The 15,273-nt window shown below is 34.2% G+C and overlaps 1 long non-coding RNA gene across 2 annotated transcripts in view; it reads left to right on the forward strand.

Moving 5' to 3' along the window:
- The window catches only part of LOC128312832 (uncharacterized), a 76,613-nt gene that overhangs the window by 59,887 nt on the left and 1,453 nt on the right, over positions 1 to 15,273 (forward strand). Inside the window, exons 2-3 of one of the 2 annotated variants that reach the window (XR_008292636.1) lie at positions 6,841 to 7,040; positions 11,382 to 11,467. This is a non-coding gene — a long non-coding RNA (uncharacterized LOC128312832). Of the gene's footprint in view, positions 1 to 6,587; positions 7,041 to 11,381; positions 11,468 to 15,273 lie in introns of those variants that run through there. The other variant, XR_008292635.1, reaches the window with a different exon arrangement.

Raw genomic sequence — 15,273 nt, forward strand, 5'->3', positions numbered from 1 at the left:
GAGAATTTTGAATAGAGAAGTGACATGATTATGGAGTAAGATGATTCTAGCTGCCCTGCTGCAAACACACAAGAGAAAAGAATGAAAGGAGATAGGACAGTGAGGAGGTTATTAGAATAATCCAGACAAGAGGTGCTGAAGACTTAGCCCTGGTCGTTAGCAATACAATTAGTAAAAAGAGATTCGATTCTGAAAACATTTTGAATTTAGATGTGACAATGGTTGCTGATAGATTTACTGTGGAGTCTGAGAAGAAGGGAGAAATGTCCAGGATCATTTCATGGTTTTTGCCAAGAGCAACAGGAAGAAAGAAGTTGTCATTTATTGAAATGCAGAACACTTTAGGAGGGGTAGGCTGGAGATCAATTTTGGATAAGTTACAGCTGAGCTAACTAATACACATTAATTAGAAGTATTAAATAGGCAGTTAATATTTGGGTCTGGGGTTTAAAAGACAGGTCAACGATATAGATGGTATTTAAGCCATAATAGGGTGACATCACCCAGAGAGTGTGCATGGGCAGGGAAGATAATGGGTCAAGGATTGAGCCCCAGGCACTCAAAGTTTTAAGTTCAGGAAATGAAAACAATAAATGAGGTTGTAATATAGTCAGAATCAAAGAAATACTTTTGCAATATAGAAAATATTTATAGAGACTTTTCAAAAAGACTTGGCCATATTTTGAGTAAAACTGAAACCGCTTAAAAGCATCAAGTGGAACAAAAATCAAAATGGCTGCACTAACGCTTCAGCGAAGCTCAATTTTACAGTAACCTTTTTCCTCCCTTCCGCAAATCTCTTCTCCTTTCTTAGCCTTTATTTCAGAAACTCCATACCACCCTAAATACCTGCAAAGGAGGCTGGCAGAATTTCTGTCAAAACTGGCTAGAACCTGTGTTTCCCTGTATTACTCCTCAGGGCCTTCCCTCAAGGGAGGCTTGCAGTTTTTTGAAGACCTTAGCTTGCATCCGCCTCCTGCCTCCTTTGCCAGGCAAAGCAATAAAGCTATTGTTCCTCTTTCACACAAACTCTGTCTTCACGTTATATTCTGGCTCTGAAGTAAGGAGGTAAGGAGGCCAGTTTTCCACAACAAAATTAGGATGACATGTTTGGAAATTTGAGATTAGCTAATAATCTCTAGCAAAAAATATAAGAAAAATATCAAAAGACAGGACCATTTAACGACACACAAAAGTAGTAAGGTTATTTAAATTTAAAATGGCCCTTCAGTTTTGAGGACATTAAAAGGTCTTATTAAACTTCTTCACTTGAATATAAACGAATATAAAAGTTCTCAGGAGTAGGATCACAGTGATAGTTCATGAGTTCGTAGTTGCAAAAACAGTTATTTTGCAACTGAATCTGAATCGAAGAAATAGAAGTTACAAAATACACTCTACTTTTATGTAAGTCTTTTCATCAAGTTGAGAAACAGAATAATTCTTCCACCCCTCAGAAAAATAATACTTCAAAACTCAGTACCAAAAAGCCATAACATTTCTATTTGTTATTATACACCAACACCGCTAAGCTCACTTAATCTGAGAATCATGTTCATAAAATGACTCAGAGTATTACTTATTCATTTCATAGATAGTTGTGTTTTATTACTTATTAAAATGAACAGGAGAGAAAAATGCTTGCATCTTGTCCTTTAGAGATGGATATTTTTGAAACATTAAAAAAGTAAAAAAGTTATCCTAACATAATTATTCTTTGTAACATCTTTTGGTTGGAGAGGCACACTCTTTATATGCTTTAATTTTTTTTCATTATTTTGCTTTTGTTCTTTTAGAATAAATGTGATAATTTCACTGAATGTGATAGTTATTAGTTTGTGTGTGTGCATGCCCAGACAGCTGATCTTCATTATTTGTGGATTCTGTATTTGTGAATTCACCTACTTGCTAAAATTCATTTGTAAACCCAAAATCAGTACTCTTGGTGCTTCTGTGGTCATTCACAGACATGCACAGAAAAGCAAAACATTTTAGTTGCCTGCAGCTCACATTCCCAGTTGAGGTCAAACAAGGAAATACTTTGTCTTGTTTGAGCTTTCATGCTGTAAACAGTGTCCTTTTCATGGTCTATTTAGTGCCACGTTTTTTGCATTTTTGTGCGTTCTGTTGGTGATTTCCCTCTTAAAATGGCCCCTAGCTCTAGTACTGAAATGCTGACTGGTGTCTCCAGCACAAGACGTCCATGATGTGCTTCACAGGAAATATACATTTATTACATAAGTTTCTCTCAGCCATGAGTTTCAGTTCTGTTGGCATGGGTTCAATGTTAATGAATCTATAATACACATTAAATAAGGTGTCTTTTAACAGAAAACACACATAAAACAAAGTTATGTATTGATCTGTTAGTGAAAACATTGTGATCAGAAGTTCACAAGGAACCTAACTCCTATTTCTCCTAGGAGATGTGGTTTACTAAGCTAGTATTCACGGCAACTTTGTAGAATAGAACAATAGCAAATGACAAGAATCAAGTGTATATTTAAATTTGATTTTTAAAGTTTTATCGTTACTCAAATATAAATAGAGCACGTGTAAAATACTTTATCAAGCTAATCAATGAATGAAAACAACAGAAACATATTCAAAAGAGAATTTAAGAAATCAGGATTTCAATAGCCAGTCAAAAGATAGATAAACAACAGGTTCACATCTTATAAGACAATAAACCATAAGCTTTTGGAGTTGTCTTTTTTTTACCAGAGAGAAAGTATCTGCGTCTCTTCAGGACAAAAAACTACAAGTTATCATGTAAATTCACCAGGACTGAGATCCTCAATCAATGATCACTCAGTATGTTTATATATGTAATAAAAGGCATATTTCCGAAGCACATTTGCACTTCAATCTGACAGTGCCTTAGCCTGAAAAAAATAAAATGTTCTTTTACCTAGAGACATTTTGGTTTTGAATGAAGTCTATAGTTTTATAACCTATATGACTTAATATTATCAAAAGACAATTTATTTTTCTGTCTAACAAATATATGCATAACTTATCAAAAAATCCAGAGTTTAGGATAATGTCCAAAGCAGAGAAAATCCTAGATGAGTTTCATGCATATGGTTCTATTTGCATACCTTATTTTGAAGTAAACTTTTCACTTACTTGACACCATTATATTGTTAAATACAAGTAAGTGAAAGTAAAATGAAGAGCCTAGACAAATCGTTCAGGTTAAGGCAAATAATATTAAAACTACTGCATAATAGAACAGTGTCTAGAAACATCCCTGGGTTGATTTCTCTTATCAGTGATTTAGTCTTATTTTCACCCTAGTTTTTCTATCACTAAAAGTAGTCTGTGAGATTGAGATGGATTACCCCAGAGAGGAGAACAAAACAAAACAATGAAAATTTGGAAATAACATATTTCTTGGTTTTGTGTTTCTAATGAGCATTTGTTAAAATGAAGAGTAGATTATAGTGATGAAAGTCAGGCTTTTGAGAGATAAGGAAAATTTTGTGAGAATGCCCAAGGTGTGTGTGTGTGGGAGGGGGGAGGGGTTGTTACATATTAACATATCAAAGGGAAACATTAGTGAATGGATTATGGAGTAAATTAGCAGGGAAGGAGAAGAAAGAAGACAGGATGCAAAGGACAAGAGGTTAGATGCAAGGGTCCTCATTCCTCTGGGTCCCCACTTCTCAACCTTAGATTGATAATGGTAAAAATAGTAGTAAAATTATCCAAATATGGGAACCCTAGATGCCTAGAAGGATCATACACAACTTGGAGAACTCCTATGTGTCCAGTGTGGTGCCTTTGCTAAAGAGCAGAAATAACTGAGGGCGCTGCCCAGGTAGATGGCCTGAGTCAAAGTCTCCCATTTCCCATGCCTAGTTCAACAATGTAGGGAATCCCTAAGTACTGAATTCTGCAAGAACTGATGGTGCTGCTTCATGGGGTGGGGGTGGAAGGGGAGGAAACCACAAAGAGAAGCAAAAGAGGAAAAGCAAGAACTGGATGTCTGAGCCAACCTCAAAGGATGGGCAGTGCCAGGGAGAGCCAAATTAGGGACTGGTTAAGCAAAGAAGACCCAGGTGACCAGGACAAGCATGTAGGTCACTGGTAGAGCATGCAAGGATCTTAGGTACAGCTGTTTACTATACCACTCCACCAACACCTAGAGGATATGCTGTCTTTTCCTTTTTCTGAAGAGGTAGAAGCAGAAGGGGTAATCCTTGAGGAATCAACTGAAAGAGGCTATTTTAAGCTAGACAAAAAAAAGGAAGGAGAGTTCATTGAGAACTGGAATAGCTTTCCTTACTCAGGGGAATGGGACCCTTAAAGAAGGTTAATCAGAAATATAGCAAGTTTTGGAGAATTTTACAAATTTTAACAGAATCCAATAGAGGGTGCATGGGGTTCCCAATTAGTTACTATAGTCCAATTAGAACTATAGTCCTAATTAGGACTAATTAGTCCAATTAGAACTATATACTCAAGCAAAAATTTGGTATCACCAAATAGTTGGTGATAAGAAAAATAATGTTTTTTTTCCAATTTCCCAATTTTTTCCTAATTTTCTATTTTGAGAGAGAGAGAGAGAGAGAGAGAGAGAGAGAGAGAGAGAATGTGGGGGAAGGGCAGAGGGAAAGGGAAAGGCATTCTTAAGCAGGCTTCACACCCAGTGTGGAGCCAGGTAGGCGGCTAGACCTCAAGAAGGTGAGATCGTGACCTGAGCCAAAATCAAGAGTCAGACACTCCATCGACTGAACCACCTAGGCACCCTTCCGTTTCCCGGTATTACATAATTTTAGTTATCTGAAGTTTAGTCCAATATACCCTTCACTATGATCCTAGGGAAACCGGTGAATTATATCATAAATGAAAGTATACTTTGAAGAGATTTACAGTACATTCCAAGGATGCAGGGGGACTATCCCCATAACAAATTGACAAGGATATGAGCAGAAAAAGTTACAATAGCTAGTGGTACATTGCATAAATAAATAAATAAATAAATAAATAAATAAAATCTTTTCATTAATGCTGTTTTGTGCAGGATGTGACTGTTCTATTAGGCCTAAAACTGTACCAAGTTAACAAAAATTCAAAACAAGTTTGGTATCATAGCAATAAAATAGTAGGATATTGACTAATTCATCCCTTCGCCCACAACAACAAGACATTAAAAAAAAATTGGAGTAATAGAAACAACTTCTGTATAAGCTATTTGATCAGGATTCCTCTTTTTCTGGTGTGTAATACCATATTCTTCCCAGTGTTCCTCAGTTCCTTTGGTATCCCAACTAATCTAGATCACTTTCAGCCAGGGTAAAATACAGATGCTGTAAATGAGCAAATGATTAAAGAAAACAGAGTTAACAAAAATCCTTTACCTATACAATTTTTTATATGATTGGCTGTACATTATAACACATTTTAACTAAACCACTGTACTATCATAATGCCTTTCAGTGGAGGAGGAGAACGCAATTCATTTAAGTAACAAGTTATAAATCATATGTACCTTATAAATTATATGAAAAGCATATAACTGACATGACAAAATTAATTATAACAACTTAAAAATGGCAAGTCTGAAGAAATTTTGCATTGGATTAGTCTCCTTTTGATTCTCTTCTTCAGAATTAAAAGTGTGTTGCCAGTTCGTTGTTTTAAATTCAAAAAGAAAGAAAATATCTGTTTTTGTACTTGATTTGGTAAGCCTACGAGCGGTTGCCCATAAAGAATCACTTTACCACAGTAGTAGCCAGCTGTCCACTGTGTCTTTTGGGTAAGAAAAATCCACACACACTACCCTGAGAGTATTATAAATAATAAACGTACTTTTCTCAAGTTAAAACTCTTCTTCTAGTCACCATTGAGCTCATTGAAAGAACTGCATACACTCTTAGGCTCCATTTCATCTCTCATTGATAACTGAACTCACTTCAATGTGCTTCTGTTCCATTGCATTGAAAAAGATTTCACTAAAGTTACCTGTGGGCTTGCAACTTTTCAGCCTTCTCATATGATATCTGTCCAGGATCTGTACAGATCCAGAATCTGTAATGATTCCCATATAATTTTTCAGAAACATGAAATGTTATAATCTGTCTCCAAACACCCAAGATATACTAGCAAACATTAATACAAGTTTTCTTTATGGAAACCCATTTTTCATGAACTCAGACAACGACTGTACCATGCCCCCTGGATATGCCAAATTCCTTATGTTTCTCATCCAGAAATTATGGTTAGGATCCAGAAAATGAGAAGTCATCTTGTTTTTGATGGCTAAGAGAGACTCAGACCCTAATAAAATCTCAAATCAGCTGTGTAAACTTTGGTAAATTACTTGATATCTATTAATCCATTTCTTCATTTTAAAAGTGAATATTAATAACAATGGTAACTAGAGTTTATTGGGAATCGTCTCTGTCTTGGACAGGATTGGCGAGTACTTTACCCGTATTCCATCTTTTGATTCTCAAAAAAAAAAATCTGTAAGTCATATGCCATTAAAATGTCTCTTTTCTCTGTGTAGAAGGTGAAGTTTACCAATTTTGAAGGACTTGCAGTAGGTCACACAGTTATGAAGTGGGGCAACAGGGATTCCAGCTCTTGCTTATTCACTCAAAAACTTCCCGCCTCACAGCATTGTCCTGCCCAGAACGTGTCTTGTATCACACACCCAACATATAGTTGTCGTTCCTAAAATAATATTTGAAACAATGAAATTGTTGAATAATATTTCAAAATGTAAATATTCCTGAATATGTGTGCTCTATCTATGCAGAGGCATTGGGAAAAATATGTGCTAGCTAAGAATGAAAATTTGAGCAAACTATCTTTATTTTTTTGCTTAAGGAGAGAGCATGAACAACTAGCACGAAGTGAATACGGGCATATTCACAAATGGATTAAAATGCGCGGATAAAGAAACAAAAGTAAAATGAAAGGAAAATGGCATCCAGGAGGACAAGGAAACTCAAAGAATCTCCCAGTGTGACTCAGTTTGAAATAGCTTCAAAAGTTTCAGCCAGCTTGAATGCACAGGCCAGCTAAGGGTGAGTTGTTCTCTGGAATAATTATTTCCACTCTTCCTTTTCTGATGTATAAACCAAAATAGTGACAGGATGTCTCTGTCTTTATGAGATGAATGTCAGTATTTTTTGGCCTTCTTACGTTTTTACAGAAATTGTATTTTAAAAATAAGACTATTTGTGGAACAAACACAAAAGAAATAAGTTCCTTTACAATAAAATAATTGTAGCATTAAATATGCATTCTGTTTGATTATAAAATACTTTCAAATAAGCACGATAAATTTTCCAGTTCATAGCATTTATTTTTCTTAAATCTTCTCACATAAGTCGTATAGATTTTGCTTCAGAAAACACAAGATAAATAAAATAATTTACCATTGGATTCCATGAATAAGTGAAAGAATGTTGCCTTTCAGGACAGGCTAAATAAGCTAAATACATTTGAGATCATGATAGTGAATCAAAAACATGCTAAATAATGTTGTTAATTATTATATGAATTAACAAGAATCAAATTTTAAAAAATAGAATTGGCATGATTTTACTGTACTCATTATTATATAAATCTTGTGAAACATTATCCTTTATTGAACACTAGTGCTCTAAAGCCGATGTTCCTTTTTTGTTGTCAACTTTTGAATTCTGGTTTTCTCTCTTGAGCCTTCTTTCCTATCTTGTGTGGTCTCCATAGAATTCTGACCCAGAGACCCTCCAAAGATGGATTCATTCATCTAGTTCTAGTCTTTTCCACTACTTAGGATGAGGATTCTTTGCTCTCTTTTGCTCTAAGCAAAAATCATAATTCATGTTATCTATAGTTTTATCTTTATATACAATGGTGCGGAAATAAATATAAGGAAAACTATAAGAAAGAGAAAAGTAAATTTAAAAGGGGAAATTGAATTAAAGCATTAAAAATTAAGTGTATCACCACTTAAATCAAGAAAACAAACCTGCATATATACAAGATTGGGATTAAGAAGGATAGTGTAACTGCAGAATCTCTGAAAATCATAAATAATGAAATTATGTAAAAAGGCCTGAGAAAATAAGTGAATTTCTAGCTGAACATAAACCTTCGAAATTGATCCAAGAAAAGTGAAGCTTTCAAAATTCTATCATGATAGAAAAAGGGAAAATAAGTTCTCAGAAAATGATCAACAAAATTAATGAAGCCCCAAAGGTTTTAAGATATTTATTTCTTAAAAACTAAGGAAAATATGACTCTCATGCTATATAAATTGTTTAAAAACATAAGAAAGGTGGAAAGCTACCAAATGTATTTAATGAAGCCAAGATAACATTGGTAAATGGTCTTTACCAAAAAGCAGAATAAGGAAACTTGTAGACTGTCTATTTGGGACCCATGGGAGGCAGTTACCATTAAGTGCCAGATATTAATTGGGGAAACATCTGTGAAAGAGAAGAGGGAGCAGGGATAGACAGGAAACTCTTCAGCCTAGGATGCCTGTATTATACATGTAGAAGGAGGCAGGGATCAGAAAAAGATTGAGGAAAAAGATTGCAGAGCAGTGTAAGCCCAACAAAGTTCTGTCCAGCTCAATCGGAAGCTCCAACATGAAGAATGCCCGTGGGAAACTCTGAAATTGGGTTGATATGGTCAGAGCCTAGTAATCCTAGTATCCACAGTCATTGACCAGAGCTGCCCAAAAGAATGTGGCTTTGGAGTGAATGCTGCAGGGAGAAACAAAGGCCATGCCACTGAAGGCTGGCAGCTGATGGTACTCCTTGCACATAAATTCTCCCTAGATAGAGCATCTGCTGTATATAACACGTGCCATGAACTGCCACATCGACCTACACTGCGAATGAATATAAATGCCCAAAGTCTAAATAAAACACTAGAAAAATTTAGCAGCATTATAATAAAAGAATAGTATGTTGTAGCTAAAAAGCACTTATTAAAGGAATATAATACATATGGAGATTCATGTGACTGGCCTTTGAGTATCAAACCCTAGGTGTTACGATTTCATGGGCAGTATAAATGGTGATCTGACATATGGAAATTTAGTCCAGAGTTGCAAAGGCAAACATTTCAAATGCCAGGATCTGATTTCTTATTGAGTTATTTCCTATTTTGGCAATACTATATGGCATGTTTCAATGTATCTGTAGTTTTTTTTTATTTACATTACATTAATGATTTTCATCCACAACATCAAGTGACCCAATAATCTAACACTTGATTTTATATCACCATCATCAAAGGCACTTAAACATTTGATATCTGTTCTCTGATGAGAGTTGGTAAAATGAATATAGAATGCATGATCAACATTGCAAAAAATTATTTCGGTAAACATTCACATCATAGTTACTGGTGGAACCTTAGAAGATTTCTCATTAAACAAGTTTTGAAAAAGATACGCTATTTCAAATCTATTATTAAACTGTGATATGTAATTAATAGCAACTGTAATAATGATGTAGAAGAAAAAACTATCATTATGTTTATGTGATATTTCCTTACCCTGGAAAATCTAACAGAATCAACTGAAAGCCATTACAGTTAATAAAAGAATATTGTATAATGGCTATTTATAAAAAAATATTAAAACTAGTAATTTTTAAATGTTAACTGGTAATTGACTTGAAAAAGTCCTGACCCATAATAGATGCATAAATTATATTACTTATAGGAAATATTTCAAAAAGAAACTTTTTAGGAACAGAACGAAGATAACCAAGAACTTTCTTGCAGCAAAATAAAGATGAACAAAAGGAAAGACACACCTTGTCGCTGGGTGAGAAGACTAAATGTTATCAAGATATCTTTTTCTTCAAATAGCTTACAAATAAATATTTGAAATGGAAATTGGTCAGTTTAGCCAAAATTATCCTAAAATTCACTGTAAATGGTAATTATGCAAGAATAGCTAAGAAAATACTAAAATGCTTGATATGCCTTTCCTGACATCAGGTGTTAAAATGCTATAGATTTAAAAATATTATATTTTGCTAATATTATTAATATCTTATAAATATGAAATGCAAATCTGTTGGGAGAATATAATTTACTTTTGTTTTTACTTTTGATCAGTTCTTCAAATTAGCAAATATGCAAATCTTACACAATTAATTATATTAATCTTCCAAAGTTAATTATATCCATTTGTATCAAAAGTTAAATTTTAGGAAAAATAAATTTAAAAAGTATAGAACAATGTTTAAGATCAGTGTAAGAATGGTTTACTGAAAAAAACGTAAAGGCTAAGAATTTTACACTTAAAAGCATAAGTTTCAGAAAATATCAAAATAAATTATGAAGTCAAATAGCCTTGGGCAATACTCAGGAAAATGGTAGAAAGGTATGAGTATTAATAGGCAAGACCGAAAAGAAAACAAATTAGCAACAAACATTATTTAAATACAATTAAAGAAAAATATCATTTTATTTATTAACTTGTCCAAAGAGTTTTTTAAAGTTTAATTCTTTGTGTTGTTAAGGATGCAAAATGGCAGGCACTATACCCATTGATGTGCATATATAGCTTACAGATTTTCTTGATTGTAATTTTGCATTATATGAACTGAAGAGTATATTTATAGCCTTTGCTATAGTGACTTTTTTTCTAAAAATTTTGAAAATATATAAAGATACATAGAAGGGTACATAAAATACATAAGAGAATATTAATTGTATGCTTTAGAAAGTCTTGCAACAACTTGAGCTCAGCAGTTGGAAATCAACTAAATAAATAATTTAAATTGCAAATGTGATTATTATGGAAACAAACTATGTTATGAAAAATGCTTAATGAAGTGGAAAATTTTTACAATTTATGACTGGCTAAAAAGTTATAAAATATTGTTACAAAAGAATTGTTCGGAGCAATGACTAAAGGCAAAAATATCAAATATAGAATTATTTGTAACATAAGTAAGAACAGAATTGGACAAACATACAACATAGAGCAACAGGTTGATACTAGCAATAATGGATATAGACCTCTGAAAAACTTACCAAAGAGCAAACAAACAAATAAAAACCCTGTTAATGCTATAGCATGAAAGGACTAATATCAATAATATTATGATCTTATCAATTTTCCATTATAAGTCAAAGAATTTTTTGTTTGTTCTTGCCTACCTTATGAAAAGAGAGGCTTCCAAAACTTTAATGATCTGATTCACACACTAAAATTCCATGGCAGGTGAAAGCGAAGATTGAGAAGCAGGACACTAAAAGTAAAGTTTGAAAGTTGGGGATAACCCATTGGATGTAATTTGGGGACTAGTAGCTCTGAAAAAAAAGAGGGATTTGAAAAGGAGGTCAGATTTAGTAATAAGAAGATAATTCTGACCCAACTCCATTAAGCATCTTCTCTCCTTCTGCAGAAACCAGTGGGAATCCAGGTTCTTCTGCATGGGCTTGGTTTATAGCCCAGGAGAGACAAGCAGAGCCAGAAGAAGGGGAAATGAAGGTACAAGAATGGCAAGTGGGGACTGACAAAGCAAGGTTACTGTCAAAGATACAGAAGATGACATAAAAAACAGAGATGTATGGCTAATACTTAACATTGATTATCACACGTTTCCTGATATCACATTGAAATTCCATCACTTGCATTTTTCCCTACTCCTTTCTTCAAAAAGTAAATTTAGATGATTGAATGCTGTTGATTCACCTGCCAAATAATCACCACACCACTTCAACCCTGTTGTGATAAATATGGTTCTTTCACTCAAGCCATCCAGAAAAACATTATATTTCTTTTTATTTCTGTTTGTTTATATCTCATCAGGAAACATAACTTTTCCCCTAATATTTCTCTGTCTATATAATTGTTTCAAATTTAAAATGTCTGTTATCCTGTACCATAACTTATTCTTCTGTTTGTAGGTAAGCCTCTTTTAGGATCTTTAATGAGATGTGAAAGTGTAATAAATTGCATGGATATACACAGAAAATAAATTTTCAAATACTTCTTATAAATTTTTGTTTTCATAAGTGTTTTTCACAGCAGAGCTAACTTTTCTGAGAATAGAAAATCAAATCAGGAATCCTCTGATAATGTTCAGAAAATGCATATATGTCATATAAACCCTATAACGATCATGCCCAGGAATGAATCAGCAGCCTGGGACTTTCTTATCCTTTTGGTGTAAAATTGATGGGAGGTTAACCTCAGGTAGGAGAGAAGGCTGAGAACCACCCTTAAGCACTTCTTAGCAGACAGGTGGAAATAACATGGACAACATTTACGAGTTCTTAATTGTATACAGTAACAAGCAGCATACGACACTCTTGATGAGTCTTTTGGGAATTGGAAGGATGAAAATGATGAGTATGACCTTCGTATATGTGGGCTTTTGGTCTAAGGCTATAGATGGCTCAAGAAATTCCCATTTATTACGTTCTCAGTTCATTGATAATACTTCTATTTTTATGAATCACTAAGACCAAGCAGCAAAATAGGCTAAGAGTCATGTAGATCTTTGGGCTAATAAAAGCTATGTTTCAATGGATTCTATTATAATTTTAAAGTAGCTCAATACTAGAAAAGATTGCCTATGAAGCATACACAGTGCACTGCTCAGAGATTTTTTTCTTTCTCTCGTCTTCCTTTCCCCTTCTTGTTCCACAACTCTCTTATTCTACCCTCACCCCCAAAGGACTTTGGTATCTGTAATTTAGAATCCATTAGGTTCTTTGAGAAACAACCTTGAAACTATGTAAGAAACAAATTTGGTAAGAAAAAAAATCTCTGATTTCCATTTGACCAAAAAAAAGTGAAAAACCTATAAAAGTATTACTTGAGGGCACTTATAAATTCATTTTCTGTAAGAAAACTGGACAGGGTTTCATCAATCCGCTCTATAAATTAGAATTATTTTTAAAAAGAATTATTTGCAGCCATTGTTACATTGATCAAAACAGTAGGTGAATAAGATTTCCAGAACTGTGGTTCTTTACCTTTTCTGTAGCAGCTATTAATATATTACATTAAAAGAAATCGAGAAAAACAGCTTGAATGTATACGAGCAAATATTGTTTACAATAGAAACAACCCCAAATCTCTTTAAAATACAAAGAAATCCTACATATACCAACACATCAGGGGGCAAAATCCTTATTTGGCTTGCAGAGTAATCAGTTTTATCCACAGAAAATAGGTCCAGTTTATTGACAGCTATATGCTGAATAGTAAATTGACTCTTTATAATATCATCTCTGCTATTGTTACACTATGGGCCCCGTTCAAGAATCATTGTCCAGCTGCTCCATGAAAGCCTGCATAAAGATACACGAACCCTGAAAGTAATCTATTTCCCAGTTCTTTGTGGCCCTGGAAAGGCACAGAATTTATAGGGACTTGTTAGAGAAGCCAGGCTAATAAAAACAGAAAGATACCCTAGTGTTCTTGGCAGTGCATTGTGCTTATACATGTAAAAGTGTTTAAGATTCTCTGTCCAAGATGATATTCTTGCCATCCAGTGAAAGAAATTCTAGGAGAAGCTGGCCAATAATATTCAACAATGCCTTCTGTTTATTGTGGCTAGGAACAATTAAGTCTGTCCAATGAAAAATGGCAGTTTGCAACAAGTCCTATTTCCTTACTATGGTTTTCTTTTGCTCTAAAAATCCAATTGTCTATGCAATGACAGTCATAAAGTTTCTAATAAGAACAGAGTGATAAGTATGGCATAATAGGATTAATAGAACATTAGAAATAAAAGCATGTCTTTGTTATTTTTTAAAACCTTTGTAAGACTCTTTTCTAAAGCCAAATCGTCCATTAAACATGGAAGAAAAACCTGATATATAATTACTGAAGTAATTACTTGTTATGGCTATTTTTGAAAAATTGAGAATTTTAAATAATAAAAAAATCAAGAGTGTCTGTCTTCAATAACTAAAATCTGTTTGAAAATGTATAACATGGGTAATGGTAGATATGACTGTTATAATTCTTTCTATTCCTTACCTCTGCCTGCATATTTATTTATTTTTTAATGTTTTTTAAATTTATTTTTGAGACAGAGAGAAAGAGAGAGTGAGTGGGGCAGAGAGAGGTGGGCAGAGGATCTGAAGCGGGCTCTGTGCTGACAGCACACCTACATGGGGCTCGAACTCCCGAACCGTGAGATCATGACCTGAACTGAAGTCAGACGCTTAATCGACTGACGCTTAAGCAGGTGCCCCTCTGCTTTTCTAAGATATAAGTAGAGGGAGGTGAATATGAGAAAAACCTAACCTGAACTGTGGTATAATCAGATTATATACAAATATTTGGCACAGATAATTTTCTTCGTATTGACCAAAGTAGAATTAAAAGACAAGAGAAAAGTAACATACTTGCTGGACTCAAAAATACAAGCAGTAAAATCAAATAAATTTTCATAAGGTGTTTTTCTAAAACTGTGTTGATGGCATAGCCTCAGGCAGATGACTACTAACAATGCACTTTGTTGCACTAGCCATATTTCCAGGGCTCCATAGCCTCCTGTGGCTGATGGCTACAGTATTGGGCAAAACAGTTTATAGAACATTTCTATTAATCTGGAAATTGCGGGGTGCCTGGGTGGCTCAGTCAGTTGGGTGTCCGACTTCAGCTCAGGTCATGTTCTCACCGTCCGTGAGTTTGAGCCCCACATCAGGCTTTCTGCTGATAGCTCAGAGCCTGGAGCCTGCTTTGGATTCTGTGTCTCGTTCTCTCTCTGCCCCTCCCCCCACTAGCACTCTGTGTCTCTCTCTCAAAAATAAAATTAAAAAACCATAAAAAGTTTTTTTAAAAATATGGAAATTGCAATTAGAGAGTGTAGTTCTAAAGAATATTCATTGGCATGTCTATGAACTTTTCCTGTTCAGAGAATATTTTTATGACCTTGGCTTTGAAAGAAGTAAAGACAGATTTATTCAAAGAACTATGTAATAATATATAGATTCTCAATAGTTTTGCTATATCTAATGATCAAGCACTGTCTAGTCCTGATACTCTTTGGAACCTATCTATCAACAACTCCTTATTGAGTGCTGTTCTCCCAGGCTTTGCTGTAGATGCAGGAATACATGAATGAACACACAAAATCCCTGTGTTCAGGGATCCAGCATTCACATTTTCCCTCAATACCTTTCTGTAATTACCTAATACCAACCCTAAATTTTAGTCGATATATTCAGAGTCCTACAACTTTTTTCCAGTATTGTTTGTACTTTTAATAAAATTAGGTGTGAACTATTAGTAAATGGAAAATTTAAGTGACATTGGGTTTTAATAAAATCTTT

Source organism: Acinonyx jubatus, chromosome F2, assembly GCF_027475565.1.
Source record: "Acinonyx jubatus isolate Ajub_Pintada_27869175 chromosome F2, VMU_Ajub_asm_v1.0, whole genome shotgun sequence".
Taxonomy (NCBI): domain Eukaryota; kingdom Metazoa; phylum Chordata; class Mammalia; order Carnivora; family Felidae; genus Acinonyx; species Acinonyx jubatus.